This window comes from Alexandromys fortis, unplaced genomic scaffold (assembly GCF_014885135.2).
Source record: "Alexandromys fortis isolate MF-2015 unplaced genomic scaffold, M_Fortis_MF-2015_v1.1 scaffold_446, whole genome shotgun sequence".
NCBI lineage: Eukaryota > Metazoa > Chordata > Mammalia > Rodentia > Cricetidae > Alexandromys > Alexandromys fortis.
Window position 1 is genome coordinate 1 of NW_026068314.1, and position 12,068 is coordinate 12,068.

Sequence of the window (12,068 nt, forward strand, 5' to 3'; positions counted from 1 at the left end):
AACTTTTTTTTCCTTTTCTCAATTAAAAAAAAAAAGAAAAGAAGAAAAAAAACCATTGCCATTGTTGTTGAGGTCTCAGTAGCCCTCGTTGTCCGCTATGTTCAGCGAGACCAGTTTTAACCCAGGCTTTTTCAGACCCAGGCCAGCTGGCCTTGGCGAGTTCCCAATAGAACATCCCCATTGTCTCAGTGTGTGGGTGCACCCCTCCCCTCGCGGTCCTGAGTTCCTTGCTTGTGCTCTTTCTCCTTCTGCTCCTGATTTGGACCTTGAGATTTCAGTCCGGGGCTCCAATGTGGGTCTCTGTCTCTGTCTCTGTCTTTTCTCCTTTCATCGCCTGATGAAGGTTAATATTCAGGAGGATGCCTGAATATTCTCCCCAAAGAAAAACATATAGGCATCCTTCAAAGATATCTTAAAAGAAAACTGTACCAAACCTAGGAAAGATTGACCCACACACATAGAAGAAGCACACATAACACATTAAAGACAAGACCAGGAAAGGAAATTTCCATAGCATCTTATACTTAAAATACTGAAGAGACAGACAAATAAAGGTGCATTGAAAGTTGCAAGAAAAGGTGCAAATCACGAGTGAAGAACACTTTTCAAAGAACAGCTGAGTTCTCAAGGAAAACTTTCAAAGCCAGAAGAACCAGGAATAATACCACCCAAGTCCTAAATGACAGCCAATTTAAAATAATATGCCCAGAAAAACTACTGCTATGATTGAAGGAAAAGGAACAATTTTGCAAACATTTACAACCTAAAAATAATTTATATTTAACAAAACAAACTTAAGTTAATACAAGAAGCTTTATTTCGGGGTAAATAGAGGGATAAGCAAAACATAGAGACTTTGGAAAGAACATGAGCCATAATTAGTAAACCATAAAGACCACTGAGAACACAACACCAAAAATCAACAGCATGAAGACCAGAAACTAGCACACACATTTCAATAACAATTCAAGCATGAATGGCCTCAATTTTCCACTAAAAAAAACAGAGAGTGACTGAATGGATCAAGAAACAAAACCTATCTTTTGCCTACAAAAAGCAAATTTAAATATAAAGACAGGCACCACTTTAGAGTAAAAGGATAGACAAAAGTACTCCAATCAAATGGAACCATGTAGAAAAGAGGCATCACCATCCAAACATCTAAGGTAACAGACTTGGAATAGAAACTGATCAACAGAAATAAAGAGGGAAACTGCATTCTGATCAAGGGAGCAGTTAACCAAGAAGACATTATTGCCCTAAACATATGCACACCAAACTCAGAGACACATAATTTAAAAAAAATCTATCTTTGTTTTAAAAGACACACATTAACATAATCCATTAATAGCAGGAGAATTCAATACCCAACTTTCTCCAGTTGACAAGATATTTTGCAAAGAAAAATATACATAGAAACATCAGAATTGACCTCATATAACAAATAGACATAAAATGCCCACAGAACAATCCACCCAAATACTAAACAATATACATTTTACTCTGCATTATAAAGAAACTTTTCTATAATAAACCACATCTTGAAATGCAAAACAAATCAGTGCAACTAAAAAAATTTAAAAGATTAAATAAATGTCCTTGTAGTATGATTGAGCATCTTTTAGGTATATGCCCAAAAATGGTATTCCTGGATCCTGAGGTAAATTGATTCCCAATTTTCTGAAAAACCGCCATACTGACTTCCAAAGTGGTTGTACAAGTTTGCACTCCCACTAGTAATGGATGAGTGTTCGCCTTACTCCACATTTACCCCAGCATAAGCTATCATTGGTGTTTTTGATCTTAGCCATCCTGAGTGATGAAAGATGGTATCTCAGAGTAGTTTTTATTTGCATTTTCCTGATGGGTAAGGATGTTGTCTTTCAACAATTTGAGATTCTTCTGCTGAGAATTCTCTATTTGGTTCTGTACCACATTTTTTAATTGGGTTATCTGGAATTTTAATGTCTAAATTCTTGAGTTCTTTATATATTTTGAATATCAGTTTTCAGTCTCATATGGGCATGGTGAAGATCTTTTCCTACTCAGTAGGCTGTGTTTTTGTCTTTTTGACTGTGTCAACAAGCTTTACAGAAGCTTCTCAGATTCAGGAAGTCCCAATAATTATTGTTGCTCTCAGTGTCTGTGATACTGGTGTCATATTTGGGGAGAGGTCTCCTGTGTGCATGTATTGAAGACTGCTTCTCACTTTCTCTTCTATCAGGCTTAGTGTGGTTGAACTTATATTGAGGTCTTTAATCCATTTCGACTTGAGTTTCTTGCATGGGGATAGATATAAATCTATTTGCATTTTTCTACATGCTGACATCAATTTATGGTAGCACCATTTATTGAAGATACTTTTTTCCACTATGTAATTTTAACTTCTTTGTCAAAAATCAGATGTTAGTAGATGTGTGGATTAATATCTTGGTCTTTGATTTGATTCCACTGGTCAACCTGTTTGTTTTTATGCTAATACCAAGCTGTTTTTGTTACAATAGCTTTATAATAGAGCTTGATGTTAAGGATAGTGATGCCTACAGGATGGTTTTGGCTATACTAGGTTTTTTTGTATTCCCATATAAAGTTGATTATTGTTCTTTCAAGGTCTGTGAAGAATTGTGCTGTGATTTTGATGGAGATTGCTTTGAATATATACACTGCTTTTTATAGGACTGTCATTTTTATTATGATGAATCTACCTATCCAAGAGTATGGTAAATCTTTTCATTTTCTGGTATCTTCTTCAGTTTATTTCTCAAAGACTTAAAGTTCTTTTTAAACAGGTATTTCCCTACTTTGGTTAGTGTTACCCCAAGATATTTTACGTTATTTGTAGCGATAGTGAAGGCTGATCTTTCTATGATTTCTTTCTCAGCTTCTTTGTCATTTTATAAGGAAGGGATACTGGTTTTATTTTTTTAGTTGATCTTGTATCCTGCCATATTACTAAAGATGTTTATCAGCTGTAGGAGTTCCCTATTAGAGTTTTGGGGGTCACTTATGTATATGATCATATCATCTGCAAATAAGTGAAAGTTTGACTTCTTCCTTTCCAATTTGAATCCCCTTGATCAACTTTTGTTGTCTTATTGCTCTAGCCAGAAGGTACAGGCTCCACTTTTCTGAGTGTTGCAGCTGGTGCAGAATGGGAGGTTGTATCAGGTTCCTCACCTGCTGTAGTTGGCTAAGAGAATGGGGAAGGGTCTTTCCTTAACCACATAACCACATAGCAGGCTTGACCTGCTCTCTCATTCTAATGCCCTCACTCATGCCCGAGCACATAAGGTCATCTGTGCTGGCCAGGAGAGGTATAGGACTCTCTCCTGAGTGCTTCATTAGGTGAGAGGCAGGACCAATATTTCATAGTGTTGCAGTAAGTGAGGGACAAGATCAATTCTGTACAATCCTACTCTTTAGAGCTTTGGATATCAACACAAACCATGGATGCACCGAGCAAAGAACTTAGACATGGTCGCTGCAGCAGGACAGGCACAGACCTCATCATGGCCTTAGGTGGCAATCAAGCCACATTAACCTGCTCCTCACTACTTTCACCCCTTCTGATATGCTTTTGCCCATAGTACATGAGCCATTATCTCTCTCTCTATCTGTCTCTCTCTCTCTCTCTCTCTCTCTCTCTCTCTCTCTGTCATACCACACCATACATTTGCTCACCATAATAGTACCCATCTGCAGTTAAAAGTAAATTAGGTACAGAATGTTGGACTTACCAAGATAGGATAGATATGAATTGTTTGTCAAATACAAATAAACTAGACATTTTAGATGTACTTATTGCCTGTATATATTGTATATAGTCATTGGAATTAATGTATACAGTTTTCTTATATTAGCTATAGCCTTCTTTTATTTTAGACAAAAAGGGAAAGTGTAGCAAAAATTCATTTGTCTTTTAATAAATAAGACTTGCCTGAAGATCAGAGAGTAAAACAGCCCCACTGGTCAGCCTTACAGACCAGGAAGCAGTGATACTCACCTTTAATCCCACTAGCCAGACTGTTTGCAATAGAAACCAGGTGGTAGCGGCACATGTCCTTAATCCCAGCCCTAGAGAGGAACAAAAAATGGGAGGAGACAGCTCTCAGACACAGACTTATTCTGAGACTGGAAGCAGGCTTTGATTGTTAAGGACTTACGCTATTTCCAGTGACAAACTTCCTTCTTAAAGGTCACACCTCTCAAACCTCCCTATACAAAAATGTCAACCGGGAACTAAGTGTTTAAATTCCCAAGTCTTCAGGGGACATCTCATTTAAGCTATCCCAGCTCTGGTCCAATTTAGATCATCTGTATGTTCCTCATATCTTAGTCTCTGTGTAGCGACCTTAAAATCTCTACTTCAGGGTTTATTTAGGATATGGTAAGAATATTTGAGTATTTCATTTTGAAAAAAAAAGCACAATTTTTAACTATAGATGTTTCTTCCGAATTCTCTTCTTCCTCCTCCTCTTCTTTCTTATATTTCTTTCCTATTGTTTGGCTGTGGGTCTGCATCTGTTGCTGGATGAAGCCTGTCTGCTAACAAGTGGGCCAGGCAAAAATCTATGAGTACAACAGAACATTGTTAAGCATCATTATACTGACAATTTTTTTCTTTTGTTGTGTGTGGTTCTATCCTAGGTTCCCGGGCCATCCAGTCTCTATGTCCTGGTACTACAGACAGCGTTGGGTAGACTTACTCTCCTCCATAGGTTTTAGACTGGACTGGTAATTGGCTCACCACTCTCTCAGTCTATAGTTCACCCTTACCCAAGCCCATCTGACAGAACAGGCTGTAGATCAAAGGTTATGTGGCTGTATGAACATTTTGTTAATTTCAGCAAAAATTATGTTAATTTCTAGATGAGACTCTGAAGCCACTGTCAAGAAAGTATGGAGGTTACCAGAAATGTTTTGGAAACAGGAAAGATACCTTGGGGAAGCGAAAATGTTTTTTTTTTTTTACTTCTTTTAAATGTGATATTTTTTATTTTACTTGTGTTTTGTCCACAAGGACTGGTATCAGCTAATGCGCACAGACATGTAGGGCCTGGGGAGAACAACTCACACACGGGAAACCCAGACCTCAGCTGTTCCTACTGCACTGTTTTCCTGGAATTAGGAAAGTTCACTTTCCCATTTGATGGTTGCACTTTCTAACAACTTCAAGATCAGAACTGCCCTCTACTGATGACATGAAAATTATTTTTCTAGAGGGAGATGAGCTGATGACATTTCTTCCTTATAACTGCCTCTTAGAGCCTCATTCTACATGGTGTTTATCAAAGACCTGGCCAGGTGAGTGTGTTTGTTTGTCTGTTCACTAATAGTGAGAGTTGTAAGCGGGTGGTGAGTGAATCCAGATTTTCTGCAATGAAATGATTAGAGAATGCTCTGCTTCGAATTTTACTTTTGAGCCACATTGTGTCATAAAGAAACAAAACAGATTTTTGTAGACATAAAATATCAGTGTAATGATTTGTAAGAGAACATAGATTGCACTTACTATGACCTCTGACTATAATATGTGTGACAGTAGAAGGTGGGGCTACTGGAGAGACAGAGCCTAGCGGAAGTATGGAGAGAGAGACAGGAAAGGTTAACAGGGTGAGGATAATCAATGGTTGTTATATATTGAATGAAAATGTCATGAAATCCTTCAGTTTTACAATGAATGTACACTAGTACATATGTAAAAAGTGACCGCAAGTGGAATATTTTAGTGATCATATCTGACTATCTATTTTCCTTCATGTTCTCTAATAATTCTGAGAACATGGTTCCAACTATCTTAGTTTTCCTTTCTTGTCACAAAACACCTGAAATAACTTAGAAAGTGAAAATCAGAGAACACACATTTATTAGTTTGCAGGTGTACACTGATAATAATAAATTTCCTTTAAATTATACTTTGTTTTTGTCAGTTTACTACTTTTCTCAAGCTAACTGACCATGCATTTATGTATATGAAATTTAAGACAGAAATATAAGACAAATATTAACTGATTTATTGCTTATCAGTAAGTTTTTGTTAAGTTTGCATATACTTGGGTATTATGAAGAAAGTTTCAGCTTATGTCCTACTAAACCATAAAATGGTCTTCAACATTGTATAAAGTTGGAAAAATTCAGTTGCATATTGAGTGTTTTATTTAAAATAAGTTAAGTTTAATATATCAAGTCTTCTAAATTGAACTTTGTAACATTAAGACTGATACAATATTGAATAATATTTTCATTAGCAGTGAGAAAGTAATTTCAATTATTGAATAGTATAAAATTATTTAAAGTCAAAATCTCCAGGTTCATTAGAAAATACAATTGCTCATTAAAATACACGTTCATAAAAAATGCCAAGTAAATTTAAGTTTAACTGCTGAATGTCTTGAGTCCACTTTTATATTGCTGCAAAATCACTTACTAATGTATATGAGAGAATACATGGAAAGTGAAGGCTGGCATGGTGGCACACGGCTCTGATCTCAGCACTTTGCACGCTAATTCACAAGAATTGTGCGTTTAATAAAGCCAGTCTAATCTGAACTACAGGTTGAGACAGCAACCCACAGACCCACACAAATACAAAATTATTACAGTGGAAATCAGAAAATATGCAATTATGAATTTGTTTAAGAAATGGAACAAACTATGCAGGTAAATGTCATTTCATTACTGGACACAGATTATGAACAGCACAAAAATAGATGATGGCAGCAGGAGTTTCTGTTCGCAAGCGTTACAGAATTTACATCTGCTTCACAGGATGCACACTAAAAGTCTGCACTGATGCACTAGGCAGGACCCTCACTGACCTGATCACGTCACACAGAAAACAGAGGACACACTCTCCATTTTCCTTAAAGTTCATTATTTCATGAGCATATTTGATAAAAATCTCAGTTTCACTCAAACGCTATACACATATTCATGAGATCAGCTCCAGCACACAGTATGCTATTGATCTATTCTTGATCCCGATAGTCATTTCAAACACACCCACATGCACACACACACACACACACATTTCTAGTGAACATTTTCACGTCCTTCCCACACTTCCACCGTGTGACCTGTGATGGAGCTCTGGGTCTGACTGCTTCCCCACAGGCTCTGCAGTGACACTGATGCTGCGGCTTCATCGCAGGGGAACTGGCTGGAAAGTGTGAGACTGTAAAGTTCTAGTGAGCATCTGTGTGCTTCCAGTTGCCAGTGAGCTAAAGTTAATTTCATAAATAATAACTTATTCATTTTAATTATGTAAGTATATCTATCAGGTAATAGCTATGAATTAATACCTTAATAAAAGGTAGTCTCTATTTGCTTCTGCTGTCATTATGTATTTCATAAAGATCTGCTCATGGAACTGGTTTGAGTGTCTAAGATCCTCATCTTCCTGAGATTCCTGAAGACTTGTTAATATTGCTGACAGTGGACAGTACATCAGCCAGTACCATGTATCTTGTCATCTAAAAGTCACACAATCACTCCTTGTTCTCTCTGAGTAGTCACACTGCTTTTAGGTCATTACTCACTAAGTATAGTAAAACTTAAAATGAAAATGATACATTTGATCTAGTATGTTTTATGTTCATTATGGTATTTATTCTCCACCAAGAAGAATACCTAGATCACCATAAGTCTTAAAACAAGACTGTTCTAAAATCATGTACTCTGATAATGAAGGGGTAAAGTGATTTTTCTTGTAAGAATGCAGAGCTATGTATCCATAAGCAGCCCTGGGTTTTTTATTGTTGAACATCTCCTCAGACAGCTGCCTGTAGTCTGCTTGGTCTCTAGGTCTGGGTCAATTTAATAGTGATGGGTTCTGCATATTGTGAATGTTTATGGCCACACTTTGTGTTTTAGTACTGATAACTAAATAGTGTAACTGAAACTGACCTGAAGCCACCAGTACTGCAATTTATTTTTCAAGTAAAACAAATATCCTTTCTCTTTGAATTTATATGCTAATAATTCAGTTTGTATCAATGGTAGATATAGTCTTTCCTGGTTAAGTCTCAGTCAGAGTGAGCTCCACAGAAAGATAACACATGATGATTTAGGAGATGCTTGATTTTCTATAAGTCATAGAGCAATGCATATGAAATATACAGATTGTAGAACATATCTTTTTGCTAAGGAAAAACATTTAAAATTATTACCTTTTACTTGATATTATCATCTTTTGTATTACATATAATACATGTGCTATATTGATATATTATAGATGTACAATTAATGAAAATTATTTTACATATATGGTTTGTACAGTTGCAATTTGAAAAACAGAATTGAACTACCATTCTTTATTTTGGAGATGAAGATTTGATTAAATGCTATCCTGGAGCTTGTATTTATGTATTTAATATTTATTTTGGGATTTATTTATTTTTCATATATGAGTTTTGTCTGCATATGTGTCTATGTGCCACTTGCTTGCCTGAGTCTAGGAGGAAAATGGAACCTGCAAAAAAGCAGTTAAAGATGGTTATGAACCACCAAGTCATTGCTGAAAATCAAATCCAGGTCCTTTGCAAGAGTAAAATATGGTTTCAACCACTAAACCATCTTCCAGGTTGTTTTCTGGAACTTTAAAAAAAAAAAAACAGAACACCACTGTGCAGCTACTGTATATGTACGCTGGTGGGAGAGTCACACACTTTAACTTCTGCGTTATGTCCACACATACATTCACGCATTCATCTACGTGTGTGGAATATACAAGTGATCTTAACAATTTAATTGGGTGCTCTTCTGTCTCAGGAATCTGAGTAAGTGTAGTGGTTTTCTATTTCTTTATCACAAAGCTGTTTGAAAGCACTGAATTAGAGTAATTTGACAAAATAAGGATATTGGTAACTGGGACAAATAACTAACATAAGAACCAAAGGTAAGACTGCTGATCAAAATTATAATTATAAGACTGTTGATGATGTGAGTTAACACTGGGACCCTTGATTTCCACTGCATGGGAAGGAATCGCTTCTAAAACAGAAATTGCAAACCAGGATCACTAGATGGTCATCTGTGGCAAGTTTATGTTTGTCACAATGTGTTGAAAATAGTGTTTGTCTTAGTGAGGCATGTTCGCACTTCTTGGACGCTCCTAGCTCACATCTAAGATGTGAGTGTGTAGCCTGTAGTAACTTCAAAGACCAGAGCAAACCAGGACTATGGCCAGGACTGGGGTGGTGTGTGGAGCCTTAGAGAGAAGCATAGCAGGGTTCAAGTGATCTCAGGAGGGAAATGGAAAAGAAAAGATCCTTAGGCAGGGGGAGGACAACAGTTAAATATAGCAGAAGGTGGGAGGAAGATGTAGGGGAGTAGCAGAGTACAATTGAGCTGATAGGGAAAATTTTATGGGAGTTCCTAGGTAAGGTGGAGGAAATAAATATAATAGAAGGAGGTAGGTAAAATAGCAATATGGATGGCTGAAAAAGTCATAAGGCCAAAAGAGAAAATTCATAAGGCCTCCTACTATGAATGATTTACTCACCCTCTCAATAAAAGAAAAACCAGTGTTTGTCTTGATAGCTGTGAGGTAGTTCTTTAAGCCTGAAGAGGAATGTTCCAAAAGCTGATGAAATAGGAATAGTTGGAAGACATTAAAGATCATTGCAATGCAATAAGTAAGGTGTGGAAACTGTAATAATGGTCTCCAACTGTATGTATTTCTTTAATTCCAGATTGAGGTGATGTAAGATTTCATAGAAAAAAGGGACAGTAAATAAAGAAAAATATGAACTAAGATAGACAGTTTGCTGATTAAAATGCAGAATTATCATGAATGATTTCTATGATTCCATTAGAATTAAGAGTGGAAAAGGTTGCAAAATAGAGCACATTAAAATTATTCGACATGAGACTGACTTACTTCATGCTTTTGGATTTCTTTTGTGAATATTTTCCAGATCAATGTAAGTTGTACTCAGTTGTAAAAATGTGAATAATATTCTATGTTCATCACTACTGTTTAATGTATTAACTCTAAAACAAGGCAATGTAAATCAATAGGTTTGGATTTCTAAGGCATGACCTATAAGTGAATAGCGGGCCCACAAAATGTGCATTCTGTGGAGGATGTGACTGTGAATGCCTTTGTCATCTCTAGAATGCTACATACACAGGTAGATATATGGAGAAGTATATAGAAATGTGGTTTATGATATCCATGCCGGAGCATCAAGTTAAAGAAACAAGTTAATCAAGAATAAGTAGGTAAAATAAAATAATGATATAAAAACACTGATGTATGCGCTATTATTTTTCAGATGTATGAAATATGCTTCTACTACAAGCTTAAGATGAGTACACTTTCCACGTATGTCCTCATTAAAAATTGTGCTTAATTTCCAAGCTGGACTTGGAGTCCTGGCCAATATGTTTCTCCTTGTTTTCTATACTTTCAAACTCCTAAACCACAGACCTAAGCCCATGGACATGATCTCCTGTCAACTGGCCTTCATCCACATAGTGCTAGTGCTCACTAAAGGGGATATTTGGCTTAAAGAGATAGTTGAGTCACTGAACATTGACAATGACTTCAAATGTAAGACAACTTTTTACATAAGCAGGGTGATGAGAAGCCTCTCCATCTGCATCACCTGCCTCCTGAGTGTGTTCCAGGCTGTCACTATCAGTCCCAGTACCTCTTTGTTGAATAAATTTAAACATAAGCTAAAAAAAATACATGATTTGTGCTTTCTTATTTATCTGGTTTTTCAACTTGACATTCAGTAGCAACCAGATTTTCTATGCTGGTGCTTTTACCAATGTGAGTGAGGCCAAACAGATAAAGGTCAGTAAATCCTGTTCACTCTTCCCTTTGAACTACATCACTGGGACACTGATTTTAGCAGTGACAATCTCTATAGATGTGTTTCTTGTAGGAGTTATGCTGGGCGCTAGTGCATACATGGTGATTATCTTGTTCAGACATCAGAGGCAACACATGCATCTTCACAGCCTCAACCATCCTAGAGCATCTCCTGAGAAAAGGGCCACCCAGACCATCTTGCTGCTGGTGGTCTCTTTTGTGGTCATGTACTCGGTGGACTTCATCATCTCATTCACTGCAGTCCTGTTGTGGATGTACGACCTAGTCATCCTGAGTGTTCAGAAGTTTGTGATGAATGTCTATCCCACAATTACTCCTTTGGTACAAATCAGTTCTGATAAAAGAATAATTGATAGATTGATAAGCTTGTGATCAAAGTGCCACCAGATTTTTTGAAAAGGATAATTTTTCTCATTTTAAATAAAATGATTTATTTATTTTTATTTATGGGTATTGCATCAACATGTGTGTATGTGTAGATTCCTGATAACCACAGAGGTCAGAAGAAGCTATTGGCCCCACTTGACCTGGACATAGAGATGGTTGTAAGACATAATTCTGGTTCAGTTACAATTATATTTTTCCAAAATACAGAATTTTTTCTTAAACTTTTAAATAGTTCAAGTAACAAATCAAGATTCTTTATATATTTAAATAAAATTTGTGATATTACAGAAGTACGTTCTTGCGAGATTTCTGTTGCCAAATACTGTATAGTCCTTTAAGTTCACTGTAGACCATAAGTTGAAATTTCCACAGGAAATCTTTTATTCTCTCCTTTTTACTTTATATCATAAATGTTCCTTTGACGCTGAAGTTATTCAAAGGAAGCTCCTTGGTGATATTGACATTTTACATTTTTTGTTTGAAGGGAATTTAATCTACTTCCAGTCATTAAGAATAGTGTAAATATCCTATTGTAGCTTTAACTCTCTATCCTAAGTATAGTTTCTCTGCAGCACAAAAACAATGTGAATTGAATTTTCCATTTTTAAGCAAGATTAATGAGTCTTAGATAAAATAAATTCAATTGCCTGTGTATTTGAACTTCATTTCATTCACACTTACTGAAATATTGTTGGTAACTAAAAATTGTTATATACACATATTTGATGTTCTGTGTGTTTTTTGTGAATGTGTGTATGCATGTGCTTGTGCTCATATAAAGGATGTGTGTGCATGTGCACATGGAGGCCAGGAGACAACAATCTTGCCTTTAATTCTT

General features: G+C 36.3%; 1 pseudogene; it reads left to right on the top strand.

The window, feature by feature from the left end:
- The first annotated feature begins 10,329 nt into the window (after window positions 1-10,329).
- On the top strand, window positions 10,330-11,239 carry LOC126495096 (putative vomeronasal receptor-like protein 4; annotated as a pseudogene).
- The last annotated feature ends 829 nt before the right edge of the window (window positions 11,240-12,068 follow it).